General features: G+C 40.4%; 1 protein-coding gene and 1 long non-coding RNA gene across 2 annotated transcripts in view; both read left to right on the forward strand.

Moving 5' to 3' along the window:
• LOC138965476 (ATP-dependent DNA helicase Q4-like) overlaps positions 1-14,500 on the forward strand; it is a 430,431-nt gene that overhangs the window by 194,709 nt on the left and 221,222 nt on the right. The window lies entirely within an intron of this gene.
• LOC138965614 (uncharacterized) lies at positions 1,019-4,052 on the forward strand. Its single transcript, XR_011455486.1, has 2 exons — positions 1,019-1,184; positions 2,804-4,052. It is a non-coding gene; the product is annotated as an uncharacterized lncRNA (long non-coding RNA).

A 14,500-nucleotide genomic window follows, 5' to 3' on the forward strand; every position in this document is an offset into this window, starting at 1 on the left:
AAAAAGACATGGTCAAATGAAGATGAAGAACAGGTGGAGAGAAACGAAAAAAAGGAGACCGATGCAGCCAAAAGCGCGAAGCGCTGTCGTAATTTCAATGTCAAATGGTGAAAGAATTTCCCTGGCTTCAGTACGATGAAGAAAAACAGACAATGCATTGCCGCACGTGAATACTGAGAGTGGGCCCCAGATTTTTTTTTTCCGCCCCAGCAATTTCCATCTCTGGGGCCAGTGTGGCCCCAGGCCAAATAAGTTAGTGTCGACCCTGGAGATCATGTCTTATCCCATTTTTAAAGCCCACCAGATCTGAGACGGTGAGCCAAATTGTTTTCATGAGAAGGAATGTGCCTTTTTAGTGAAATCTATGTACTTTACCAAACATATTTTAAGAAATGAAATGTGTTACAAGTAACAGCCATAGGAGTGATAGCCTGTAGGTGGAATAATAATCTTCAATTGCCTATAAATTATTTCTGGTTAAGAATGACCTCTTCAAGAAAATTAATGCAAAGCATTTTGATGTTTGTGACGATTAGTTACTCTTTATCACGTTTGGTCGCTGATTTTGCTGTCAGTGTCAGTGTTGGGCAGGTGTGCGTCCATGATGTCATTGCTATTGAAAACTAATCTGTACTGTAAAGTAAATGTACCCATACATGGCAGTTGTCTGGTCAAACCGGGGGCCAGCCATGACTGGGACTGATGTATCCTCAGGCACTCGACACCAGGTGGGGCGGGCCAGTGGTTGGGGTGTGATTCCCTGCCTTACACCACCACAAAGTGTTGTATCAGTAGACAAGACTGAGCAGAACTTTCTGCCCCTCCCCCCCCCCCCCCCCCCCCTCACCAATTGACCACTCAGTGCCATGTGCCTGTGGCTGTATCATAAACACTTTGTGACAATAGTTGTTTTACTCCTTAGAACATATCTTGTGATGCTCCTCGGTGTTTGATGTATGCTAACTGGTGTACTTATGACATAGTGTTCATATGAAAGTTTTATGTGGTTGCAGCTCATCCAGATCACAGGTACACAAAGGAGCTGGTTCCAGTGAAAACATAGGCACATGGAACTGCTTATGGACTACTTTAGAAAGTGTGCGTTTACAACCAAGACTCTCCAGTTAGGAAGGTCTGCGGAAGGGTGCTTGTTCTGTTTCCTCGGACAGGCTTTTCAAGACTAGGTAGGTTAAACCACATGATTGGGCTTTAATGAATGCACTTCAAAGTTCACTTATTTCATTATCTGGTACAAGTTCTCTTGCATGTGGGTGTAAGGCTGAAGAAGAACCTCTGACAAGTCAATTTTCAAGCAACTGAGCGATACCCCAGGTAAAAAAAAACAACAGAGCTCTCGTTCTCTCTCTTTCTATTGGTCTGTTATTCATAGAATGACACTAACAGTGACACAAGTAAAATCTGTATCATTGTTTTGACCTCTAGAAATTTGGTAGAGAATAAGATGACTAATAGTATTATTTTGAGTATTTTATGGTCATTACTGTGACTCCCCCCCCCCCCCACACACACACACACACACCACCCACCCCTGCCCCTTTTAAGACACCCCCATCTAAGACTCCTTCCTATTAATGACCCTGTTTACGCAGACTTCTTGTTCATAACATCTGTAAATTCACTCCCATTTTAAGACTTGCTCCTTTTTAAGACCTGATTTTGCTTATTTTGGATTTCGAAAAGAGAACAACAAATCCCCACTCTCTAGCCAGGCACATGATTTTTGTATGAACCAAGTTGAGGGATGGCATTTGTATAGGCCTGACCAGATCTGAGATGTTGAATCTATTGCTTACAAAGAAAGCATTGTGTCATTAAAGGCACACTACTTCTCTTCGCCGTCTCAGTTCAGGCCAGGCTTTAACATAGGATAAGCTCATCCCTCAACTTGGTCACATATGAACAATCAACACACTGACTTCTTGCTGTAGTGATCGAGTCAGATTTGCCAAGGCGTGTACATGAAATAAGATCATAATTCTAAATGCTGAAGTAACATTCTGTTTCCTATGAAGCTAGGCTTGATTTTTGGTATGAATCCAAGTTAAGGGATAGCATGTGTAAAAGCAGAATTGTTTACAGAGGCAGCTTTGTGTTATTAAAGGCATCTCAGATCACCTGCCAGGCTTTTTTTTTTTTTTTTTTTTTTTTTACATGGGGTAAGACTATCCCTCCACTCCGGCACATACCAGCAATAAACACAGTGGTTACTTGTGATGAAATAGTGGCAAGACAGATGATTTAAGCATCACATAACCTTCCTAAGTGAAGTCAAGTCGTGTGTGTGTGAGCATAGAATGTTGAGGACAGCCTTGAAATTTTCTGACTGTGTGAATTCAACAGAACTGCTGTAAATCTGGCGCAGTATAGTTTTTATTGTATGAAACTTCATTTCCAGTCAGGTGCTATGAAGAAATCATATCAGGTTATGCTTTGCAGTGAACCACCACCAGTATTTATTTATTTATTAAGGAGATTTCTATAGCGCATAACTAAAAGCACTATTTCTGAGTAACACGTCATCTTAATTAAAGCATGCCAGTATCGCCAGGCTCCTTTTGGGTGGTAAATGTGGATCTTCAAAAGCCTAAGTTAAAAAAAACAAGATGTAAAAGTACATTTTGAATAGTAGGTTTTTTTCAGAGGGCAGATATCACAAGATATGATTGTTCAACTGCATGTATACCTCATTACTAAAACAAAAATTAAGTGGTATTTTACTCCTCTTTCTGGTAAAACATATACACCATCAATATATTATAATAATGATCTTGCTTGTTTACAGATGGACAACAGCTGCTGCCAGGACTAGGTTACGCATAAAGAAAACAGTCAACACTTGGCTGGTGCTGGAGCTTCTTTGATGTCTATATCAACAACAAAGACAGACAGATACCAGCTCATTCAAGACATATCCCCATTTTACTCACACAGAACAGAGAGCCATCTTCCGCCTTCGCACAGGACACTGCTGTCTGAAGGTACACCTCAAAAGGATAGGTTTTGCACCTACAGCGGACTGTGGCTAGGGTAGGAAGAACAGACTCTGCAACACGTTCTGAGAGGGTTGCCTTTCCTTGCCACCCCTGTGCAACAAGACTTGGCCAGAGAGCACACATCCAAATGCAAACACTGAAGAGGAAGAAGAAGAAGGTGCCCACACAGAAGGGCATGAATCTACTTTAAGGGCAGAAAGGTTTACAGCAGTTTATAGACTTGTAGCAGATAACATGATTGTTGAGACAAAATTACCTTAAAGGGAGAAAATGAAGCTAAATAGGCTGTACAGTACTTCACTTGAACAATTTATAAGGTTCCCTGTAATGTATTAAGTATCAAGAACATTTACAGATCACAAGACATTGTGTTTTCTTTTGTTTGCAATACAAATTTTTCACAATAAAAAGATATGCACTTGGCAAGATCCTTAAAATGTAAAACTAGTACGTGTGACAATTTTGAATTGTTCAGAGATGGTTTTGCTTCAGTGGTAAATGTTTTAGCTTTGTTATAAGATTCCGTTACTGAAGCATACTTTAAAACCTTGACCTTCCAAGTCTTGAACAACATACCCTAACTGTGTTAGCACCCTGGGCTGCGATCATTGTGTTGAGCTACTTAACAGAGGACTCCTTGGTTTTATTACATATACTTTGGTTAACTTTAATTATTTGATAAATAATTCTAATACAGGACAACTCCCCCATCAAATGTAGAAATGTCGTCTGCATTTTTATTTTGTATACTGCATATTTTAAAAGGCTATTTTTGTGCACAAAACATGCATCTGCAGGGAGGTTTAGAGGGTGAAGTTAGGATCTATTATGGGGCATGCAGCACCACACCCATTTTGTGTGTGTGTATTTTGTGTTGACACATAAGACACTGTCATTCCAGCAGAAACCTGTGATGATGCACATTTTATTGCAGTAACCAGCTGAAATTGTATGTACGTTGTTATGAAATTGACAAATGATCCCTGCTTTGCAATCCTGGGTTAATGATATTGCCAAAATTAAAACGTGGAGGAAAAAGTGAGTGTAAACCTATTCTTGTGGTGGTGGTGGTGTGGTGTGTGGTGTGTGGTTAGTGTGTGTGTGTGTGGTGTGTTTGAGTGTGTGTTAAACAAACAACAACGACAAACAACACCAAACCTAAATCAAACAAGCACAAACAAAACAAATGACACAAAAACTGACAAAAATCAGAATATCAACTGAGGAGAAAAAACAGTGGCTGAATGCAATACTTATTATAACTTAAAAAGTAAAAGTGTGCGTGTGATGTGTGCGTATGTTTGAGTGTTTTAAACAAAACAACAAACCTAAATTAAACAAGCACAACAACAACAACAAAACAAACGTGGCAAAATTCTGAATATTAACTGAGGAAAAACAAACAGTGCCTGAGTACGAGACTTATTATCAGGGAAACAACGGCAAAACTCGCAATGTCGTATGGAATAAGGTAAAAGATGTAAATCATGGTTTACAGAGAACATCAGTACTGAGTTCTGTCATGTTTAATTTTCTCCAGAGTGTGACGTCTGCAGAATGATCGATACAAAAAGCAGTGTCTCCAGTCATGGCCATATGCTGCTTTCCTAATTTTTGCTTTGCACTATTTTTGCTTTGTGCACATATTTGAACCTTGTGGTGCTATGATTCGGTTCTTAAAAGAAAATTATGACTCACACTCACATACAATCCTTGTTTTTGAATGTTTTAAAACATTGCTGCTTTCTGCTTTGAGCCTGGAGGAACAAAATGACTCTGAAGCCGGACTGCCGAGAGGAAGAATGAGAGGGAAAAGAACACGCAGCCATGAAAACACACACAACTCCCTGACAGATAAACTGCTTATGTTCCAAAATCAAGAATCTTTAAGCGCGCGCACGCACACACACAACACACACGCGCGCGCGCGCGCACACAGAGAGACTCTCCTCGTGGAAGTAAACTTATACTCGAACTTGAAAGTAAGTATAAATGTTTGATACGAAATAAACCTGTGATAAAAGTCTTTTTATAAATCATCGGTACCAACAAAATTGTCACAACACGTAAAAGGACATACTGTAGTTTCAAATTAGTAACAATCTAAGCCATTTTAATCAGCACTGGTGTCCGGCAAGCACTAACAGATACAACAGCACGTGTATGCATCTTGAAGTAATAAGACCTTGAAGTAGGCCTAGAGTTTACACTATGCATTATGTAATGCTTTAATTCAGCTGCCTAACTGTGGAACTTTGCAAATGTGTGAGGACCGTTTCACAAAACAGACAAAACACCCTCTCAGTTATTTACACAAATCAGTTCCAGAATGTGCGTGTTCCTTTTCCGTCTCTACAAATTAATGTTATCTGGGGGGAAAACGAATCATTGTCGCTTCCGCCCTCAGTTATAATTGCCTGAGCATAATAGGAAATGCAACAGGTGTAGTCTTCCGCCTGATTTTTAGTCAAGATATTTCGACACAGAATGTTTCTTTCTTTTTTCTTTGTATGTTCACAAGCTCACATACAATCATTTATGCAACACTGACAATAAGACCAGACCAGAGTTGTGATTGAAATGGGCAGTTTATTTAATAAAGCTCCAGAATGAATAAAAATACATGACAAAATAAGGTGGTCCCGCTGTACAAAGCCGGTTACCAAACACACACACACACCAACACACACAAACACACTCACGCACGCAGCACACACACACACACACACACCCACACACACACACACACACACACACACACACACAGTAACATTGTACAACTTACTGTCACATTCAAGCGGGAACACCAAACAAAACGTATCATCAAATGAAACAACATTTTAAGTGGTCAAGCAGATGACCACAAACCACACTTGAAATCTTCACATTTTAACACTTTCTCCTGTATCCATAAAAGTCATTTATGCTGACTAGATAATGACATAATAAAATGACATCAATAAAACCATTCCCTTTTTTATTTTAAAGAAAAACAAGAAAATTAAAATAACGCAAAGAACTGATGCTCAGTAAGGTTGGGTATCGATCTCAAATGTGTGCATAGCTAATTACATGTAACCGGCATGGACTGGGGCTAGAATTGGCCTTTCTGTCAGGCAACTCGGCCTCTAATTGGTTTTATATTGTCTGATCCCCCTCCAGAAAAAAACAATACCATTTGCCCCGTGCTTCTGCGCCCACAAAAAATATTCGGGAATAAGAAAAGTTCAAATTTTAGGCACCCCACATACAACCTTAATTGTCAGTCAATTACTTTACTGCAATCAACGTTGATTTTAAAGTACCATGTCATTATTATTTTGGAGATAGATTTGAAAAAGTCCATAATTGCAGACTGCGTATTGCATACCTGTCAAGTACTTTTGGCCTCTGACCATAGTAAATGGCATAAGAAACCATAGTTGGGGATCAAAAACCATAGTTAATGCGTGGATCAGGATGTGGTTAAACGCACAAATTCAACTTCTCACGCATACACACTAAACCAATCAGATTGGTTTTCACAAACTAAAAGTAAAACACATAAATTCCTTTCTACACAAACTGCTCTTTATTTACCACTACATTTACACTGCACTCTTGTTCGTTCATTTTTTTTGTCACTTGTCACTTGTGTTCTTTGTTGTATTCATCTGTGCAAATCTTTGCTTTGTCAATCATGCTGCCAGTCACCTTAAAATCATGGCAGCATGCATCAGAGTTAATTTTGACCTGTAAGAAGGCAGTCAGTGTGTCAGCTCCCAGACTGTGATCCAGCACTTGAAGGTGTTGCAGGGTTTCACTGCCAAATGGAAATTTATTCAACATTTTCCTCACACAGGCCATGTAGAACTGGCGCACATCATGCCAGAACTTCTGTTGTGTGGCTGGTGCAAGCTCCTCCTCAGAAATGAATGAACGGCAGTCCATGCCAGCAAAAAACAAAACAAAAATTTTTTTTTTTTTTTTAATGCTGAAAATGCGTATGGTTTGAGGTATACGACGTAGGATCAAAAAAACACCGAAAATCCGTAAGAATTACGCAGAATGCGTAGGACTTGACAGGTATGGTATTGGTTTGAGTGATTTGAATTTTGATTTGTCAGCGGCACCTCAAGGATTGCCCCAAATGTGAGTGCGGTTACCCAAGGGAGACTGCTGAGCACTATTTGTTGCATTGACCCTTGTGTAGAGATGTACGATTATTGTCAATTGATAACTGATTATAAGTTTATTGAAATATTATTGAAAGGCATCCCGCAATATTCCCGGAATGTCAATCAGACCATATTCATAACTGTACAAGAATTTATTAAGACAAACAGGCATGTTCCGTACATGAGCCTCTACATTTTATTCATAATGTTCATTTGACACTGTCATGAGACAAATGCTGCCTGACCAATTGTTCTTCGTAATTTCTCTCGTGTTTTGTGTCCTTGTTTCGACTTATCGATTATGGCCCAATCGTTATGTAATTTAGTGCCATTTTCGCCGATCACAAAATGTATTAACTTTGCGTGTGTGTCTTCTGTGCATTTAATATTATTGTGACGTGACCCACTCTTCCAACATTTCTGGCGCTCCAAGTCTTCGTCGTCCTTTTTTTTCCCCTTATGCTGAATTCTGTTCTCTCGTACCCCATTTCTTTTTGTTTCTTGTTTTTACCCCCACCAAGTTCTGTACTACCACCCCCTCCCTTTTTTGATTGCTTGCGCATCAGGTTTGTCTGTTTGTTTTCGTTGTCTGAAATGAGTAAATGTATCTAGTCCGCCATCATGCTAAACTTTGTTATGTACATACCAGGATGACTTAAAATAAGCATTTATGCTTGAGTTATCTTAAAAAAACAATGCATTGTTTCTGTCATGATAACAAATTGAATAAAGTTTTGTAAACCAATGGACTGATTATAGTTGACCCTGATATGTGATTACGGGATAGTGTCACGACGTTAATTTATTTCTACTTTCACTTGTACTTTTGTACTTAAAACAAATCACTGAAATGTAAAAGTTATTTTTCTTTCCATTGTGAAGTGTCGTCAGTCTCCTCAAGGTAATGCAGTCAAACTCAACCAAAAGTTGGAGGGGCTTCTTCATACTTTCAGTGTGTGTGTGTGTGTGTGTGTGTGTGTTTGTGTGTGTGTGTGTGTGATTTCTTTTGACACTATGCACGTTTCAAAGTGAGTATAGTGCGCTTCCCAAGCATAAAACGGTGCATGACTCTGACATCACTGTGAGAAAAAGCGTTAATGAAAAAAGAAGACTATTTATTTTCCTTGAGCATTATCTTAAAGTGGTGTGCCAAAAACTTTTAAATTTAAAAATTCAATATTTAACTTTAGGAAAAGCACTGTAGAGAGAAAACCACGCTTGTGTGTTCAGAATAGTCTCCATGTGGTATCAATATAAATGATTCAAATGTATGGAAGAGAAGCTGTTTCTGCTGGATTAATACACACACACAATTGTGCACTCACACATAAGCACGCATGCATGCTCACTCACACACACACACACACACACACACACACACACACACACACACACACACACACACACACACACACACACAGAAACAACAAATTCATTATGACAAAACCAAATACGAAGTCCTATTTCACAAATTTTATATCTTCTCCTTTTCACCATATACAAATACAGTCACGGAGTACATTTATAAGGCTATATTTATGGGATAGAGCCACTTGTTAATTGTTTCTTGTTCACAAAAGCACTAATAAAAAAATTGCTCCAGGGGCTTGCAACGTAGTACAATATACTACCTTACTGGGAGAATGCAAGTTTCCAGTACAAAGGACTTTAACATTTCTTACATACCAATCAATATGAGGCTTATATTGCGCGTATTCTGTGGGTACAGTTCTAAGCTCAGGGATTTTATTTAATTTTATTTTATGCAATTTATATCGCGCACATATTCAAGGCACAGGGATTTATTTATGCCGTGTGAGATGGAATATTGTTTTACACAATACATCACGCATTCACATCGGCCAGCAGATCGCAGCCATTTCGGCGCATATCCTGCTTTTCACGGCCTATTATTCCAAGTCACACGGGTATTTTGGTGGACATTTTGATGAAAATTTATCTATGCCTATACAATTTTGCCAGGAAAGACCCTTTTGTCAATCGTGGGATCTTTAACGTGCACACCCCAATGTAGTGTACACGAAGGGACCTCGGTTTTTCGTCTCATCCGAAAGACTTGAACCCACCACCTAGGTTAGGAAAGGGGGCAGAAAATTGCTAACGCCCTGACCCAGGGTCGAACTCGCAACCTCTCGCTTCCGATCGAGCGCAAGTGCGTTACCACTCGGCCACTGAGTGGAAGGTACACCAACACGATATTAGCACTCCAGATTTTTATCTCGCAGTTTTTCTGAAGGACTTTGCATTTGAAAACTATTCTCAGACAAAATCGCTGCCCTACACGCCACGAGGCGTGAAAGGCAAAACCTACTACTCAGACAAAATATGAGTTTAAACTGCAAGTACATGTACAGGGAGTCTGAAGGGTTCAAGTCGGATGAGATAGACTACTGTTGTGGCAATCTTCGAATTTGAAAATCATTTTTTTAAAAGAGTAAAACTCATAGTTCTTCTTCTTCTTCGCTCATGGGCTGAAACTCCCACGTTCACTCACAAATTTGCACGAGTGGATTTTTACGTGTATGACCGTTTTACCCCACCATTCAGGCAGCCATACGCCGCTTTCGGGGGAAGCATGCAGGGTATTTTTGTGTTTCTATAACCCACCAAACTCTGACATGGGTTACAGGATCTTTTCCGTGCGCACTTTGTCTTGTGCTTGCGTGTACACACGAAGGAGGATAAGGCACTAGCAGGTCTGCACATAAGCAATGACCTTGGAGATCAGAAAATTCTCCACCTTTAACCTACCAGGCGGCCGCGATTTTGACTCATGACCTTCTGAATAGGAGGCCGATGTCTTATCCACAAGAACACCGAGCCCGTCCAAACTCCTAGTAAAAACAACAACTGCAAATCTGGGAGCAAAATGTGAACGGTTACAGTTTCAACTATCCTTCCCCTTTAAATCAGCATTTTTGGAAACCTAAACGAAAGAGTATTCAAGAACAACAGTCACGAATTCAGATTTAAAAAAACAAATGGTAACTATGCTTTTTGGAAATTCTTTCTTTAATTGGTGTTTAACGAAGGTTATATCGCGACAGGGAAAGGGGGGGGAGATGGGATAGAGCCACTTGTTAATTGTTTCTTGTTCACAAAAGCACTAATAAAAAAAATTGCTCCAGGGGCTTGCAACGTAGTACAATATACTACCTTACTGGGAGAATGCAAGTTTCCAGTACAAAGGACTTAACATTTCTTACATACTGCTTGACTAAAATCTTTACAAACATTGACTATATAAGAAACACTTAACAAGGGTAAAAGGAGAAACAGAATCCGTTAGTCGCTTCTTACGACATGCTGGGGAGCATCGGGTAAATTCTTCCCCCTAACCCGCGGGGGGTCTTTTTGGAAATGCGCTTCAGACAAATGCCTTTGCACACGTTATGTTACTCACAGCAAAATGCAAGAATAATTGGGGACCATATGGGATGGGGCAAATTGGGAGGGAGCAATTCGGGACACCACCATATATATCTACCAAATATTTACAAATAGCTATCTTAGTACATGCATAACATGCTGTACCAATACACAATTTCTTTAAATAACTATGTAAGGATTATTGTCAGTCTCCCGGAGCATGTTTCACGCTATCCTGCGATCAGGACAAGCGACTGACTGTGATGTGTATGCTGTGCGGCGTGCGCTACATAAGAAACCTTTTTTTAAAATTGTATTAAATACAATCACCTGAGCCACGAATGGCTAGCTGACAGCGGCTATCTTTTACACAACAAATTCTGAACTCTGATGAACTCGTGACCGCTGATTTTTAAAGGCAAGGGGTATCATATTGTGCGCATGGCATACACATCCAAGTTGGTCGTTTGTCCCGATTGTGGGATACAGCCTGTCAGAGGCGTAGAGCGTGCTCGAGATGTTTTGAAAAACCTGACTGCAGTACAGGGATTTTTACACCTCCGGACTGCTGATAATTGGGGCGGGGATATAGCTCAGTTGGTAGCGCGCTGGATTTGTATTCAGTTGGCCGCTGTCAGCGTGAGTTCGATCCCAGGTTCGGCGGAAATTTATTTCAGAGTCAACTTTGTGTGCAGACTCTCTTCGGTGTCCGAACTCCCCCCCGTGTACACTACATTGGGTGTGCACGTTAAAGATCCCACGATTGACAAAAGGGTCTTTCCTGGCAAAATTGCTTTGGCACAGTTAATAATTGTCTATCTATACCCGTGTGACTTGGAATAATAGGCCGTGAAAGGTAAATATGCGCTGAAATGGCTGCAATTACTGGCCGTATAAAATTTCATCTCACACGGCATCACTGCTGAGCGCCTAGAACTGTACCCACGGAATATGCGCGATATAAGCCTCATTGATTGATTGATTGATAATCCTAACAGAATTATTTTCAAAAACCGTCTATTGCCTTGAAAGCAAACCTGGAATTTCTGATGCGAGTTGCCAGAAAAAAAGTTCACTAACAAGATCCAGGCCAACACCACCCCCCCCCCCCCCCCATCCCCCTAAATAACACTAAGGAGTGAGGTGAGCTTAAATAACTAATTAATTAATCAATCAATAAATTCTCTGCTGAAATCCCCAACTTCGCGCATCGAAGCTATGAAAAACAGGACACTGCCACGTTTCCATTCAGCTAAACGCCACACCATTTTCAAGAGGGGATGTCTCAGGAAGAAAGATGTGACGCTCCCGATTCATATGTTTCAGAAGACAGCCCACCTGAGAAAAAGAAGAACACAATATAGAAATAATAACAACCTGTCAACCACAAATACATTAAAGTTTTTCAAACAGTTCACTAATCCGACAAACTCATGCTCGTTTCTGGTGCATTTGATAAAGCCAATTACGGGTAGATGCTAGACAACAGCAAAACCACTACCACATAACAACAACACAAGATTGTTTATGGTTGTTTACAGTCTCTTGAACACAGGAGTCAATCGAGACCGTATATATAACAACAAGAAGCATAAAAAAGCACTTCAGTTTGAAACCCAGGTTCAATGTAGTAAATGATATTGCATCAATGTTCCATCCATCCTCAGCACTTTCAAAACCAGTTTCTTCTAGGTCATACACACCTTTTCCTCGATTGATCTACAGTATATCAGATCACTATTGTTCTTTTTATGATTTGCACCAAGGGAATGATTAACATTTCTGTCTTAGTCATAATGTAACAAGCTTTAAGCAAAAGCATAATATTCTACACATTCACATATTGTAAGGTTGAAGGGGTCTATGTCGACCAAAAGAAGGTGTATTCCCCATAGCCATAGGTGTTTTCCCTGTGTACCGGGAATACAGTTGGATTTTCTGTAGAGAAGTATAATATCGTACAATCTTGCGCCAAGCGCGTGACTGCGGTTAGATAGGAGAATCTATTTAAAATCCTGAAATCGCGTGCGGCATCCAGTCAAGCAAAACATGCTTCGACCGTTTATCAAAACGGATTTAGTTAAAGAAACATCTGCACCCCCACCCCCAACAGCCTGGTATTATGTTTTCCTCGCTGGTACTCTCGTCCATTGAATCACTTTCACTCTCGTAAGCTTGAAGTAACTCCATGGCGTCTAACGGAAGTATATTCCCTAGTGTATATGTACAGGAAATTAACACACAGGGAATACAGCCACTGTTGGTCGACATAGACCCCTTCTAAAGTGCTGCAGTGGTTACCTTTCCCTCCAAGGACCAAGCTGTTCATCCACTGTAGGGCTGACCGGGGTTCCCCCTTAGCAGAGTGAGTGGTGAATCCTGGCTGATAAATTTCCTTTCATTTTCCATGAATGAAGAATACCAGCTGGGTTCTTTTATTCATGGACCTGTGTTCTGCAACACACACAAATCAGCCACCAACTTGTAAATATATGTAAAAGAAAGCAAGTGGCAATCTGAATAACAGAATACAAAATGATCAATCCACACAATCATACTTCAGCACTGAAAGTCCACAAAATGAAGCACTGCTAGTACATGTACTTCTCATAATTTACTGAAACTTTACTCGTCAAAACAACCATTTGTTTTATCAACTTTACTCGCATGTGGCGAGTAGATTAACATTTCTACTCACCATTTACATGATTTTTACTCGCCATGGCGAGTAATTGAAAATACTTGCCACTTTCAGGCCTGTACTTGTGCATGAGATGTGTTTACCATCCATATGCCCAGACCATGCGCCCTTCTGTTGTGCTCAGAACAGTAAAGAGTTGCTTGCTGGGGTGGTTGTTCATAAGTTAACAGTTCACAAGAGGGCACAAACAAGAGCAAAAACACAGGTGCCTGATTCAAACTCATTCAAATGCAGAACCTTATTTTTGCATGAACAGAGTAAGACATGATTCTTACATAGCTGACCCTACCCCTGGCAGAAAAGTGCTTGAAATTGTCCATGTGGTCTCTATCAGTACATTTGATGCGTATTTGTGATACATATATACTGATATAGAGACAAGTAACAAGTGGACATTTCCTCTGACACCTCTACCATTTGTACACCTGCACAAATCTCCTGCCATAGACTACAAAAGGAAAACATACAAATCAAAACAAACACAAATTTAACCTAATGTTTACCTTTCAGCAGCAGAAAAGGCTGTGTTTTCTGTGGTGTCTCAGAGAAAAGCCACGGTGTTGGAGATGCAAAACTAGGCTGTAGGCAAGGTCCAACATCTTTAGCTGCACACACAAAAAGAAGAAGCAAGAAATCACATGACATAGATGACATTCCTCACTAGTACAAAACCACAACTACACTAGTCAACTACCAATGTAAGAATCATAGTCCTGCAAGATTACCCTCTTCTTCTTCTTCTTCTTCTGCGTTCGTGGGCTGAAACTCCCTCGTACACTCGTGTTTTTGCACGAGTGGAAATTTACGTGTATGACCGTTTTTACCCCGCCATTTAGGCAGCCATACGCCGCTTTCGGAGGAAGCATGCTGGGTATTTTCGTGTTTCTATAACCCACCGAACTCTGACATGGATTACAGGATCTTTTCCGTGCGCACTTGGTCTTGTGCTTGCGTGTACACACGAAGGGGGTTAAGTCACTAGCAGGTCTGCACATAAGTTGACCTGGGAGATCGGAAAAATCTCCACTCTTAACCCACCAGGCGGCAGCGACCGGGATTCGAACTCACGACCTCCCGATTAGGAGGCCGACGTCTTACCACCGCGCCCGTCATATTACCCTCTTAAAAAGTAAGATTGCTTTCATTCAAACACTACCGTGGGACCAAACTCCCCCCCCCCCCCCCTCCTTTTTTTGAGTTTTTCCTGCATGTGTGTTGATGTTTCCATTAATTCCAAG

The sequence above is a fragment of the Littorina saxatilis genome, linkage group LG1 (assembly GCF_037325665.1).
Source record: "Littorina saxatilis isolate snail1 linkage group LG1, US_GU_Lsax_2.0, whole genome shotgun sequence".
NCBI classification, from domain to species: domain Eukaryota; kingdom Metazoa; phylum Mollusca; class Gastropoda; order Littorinimorpha; family Littorinidae; genus Littorina; species Littorina saxatilis.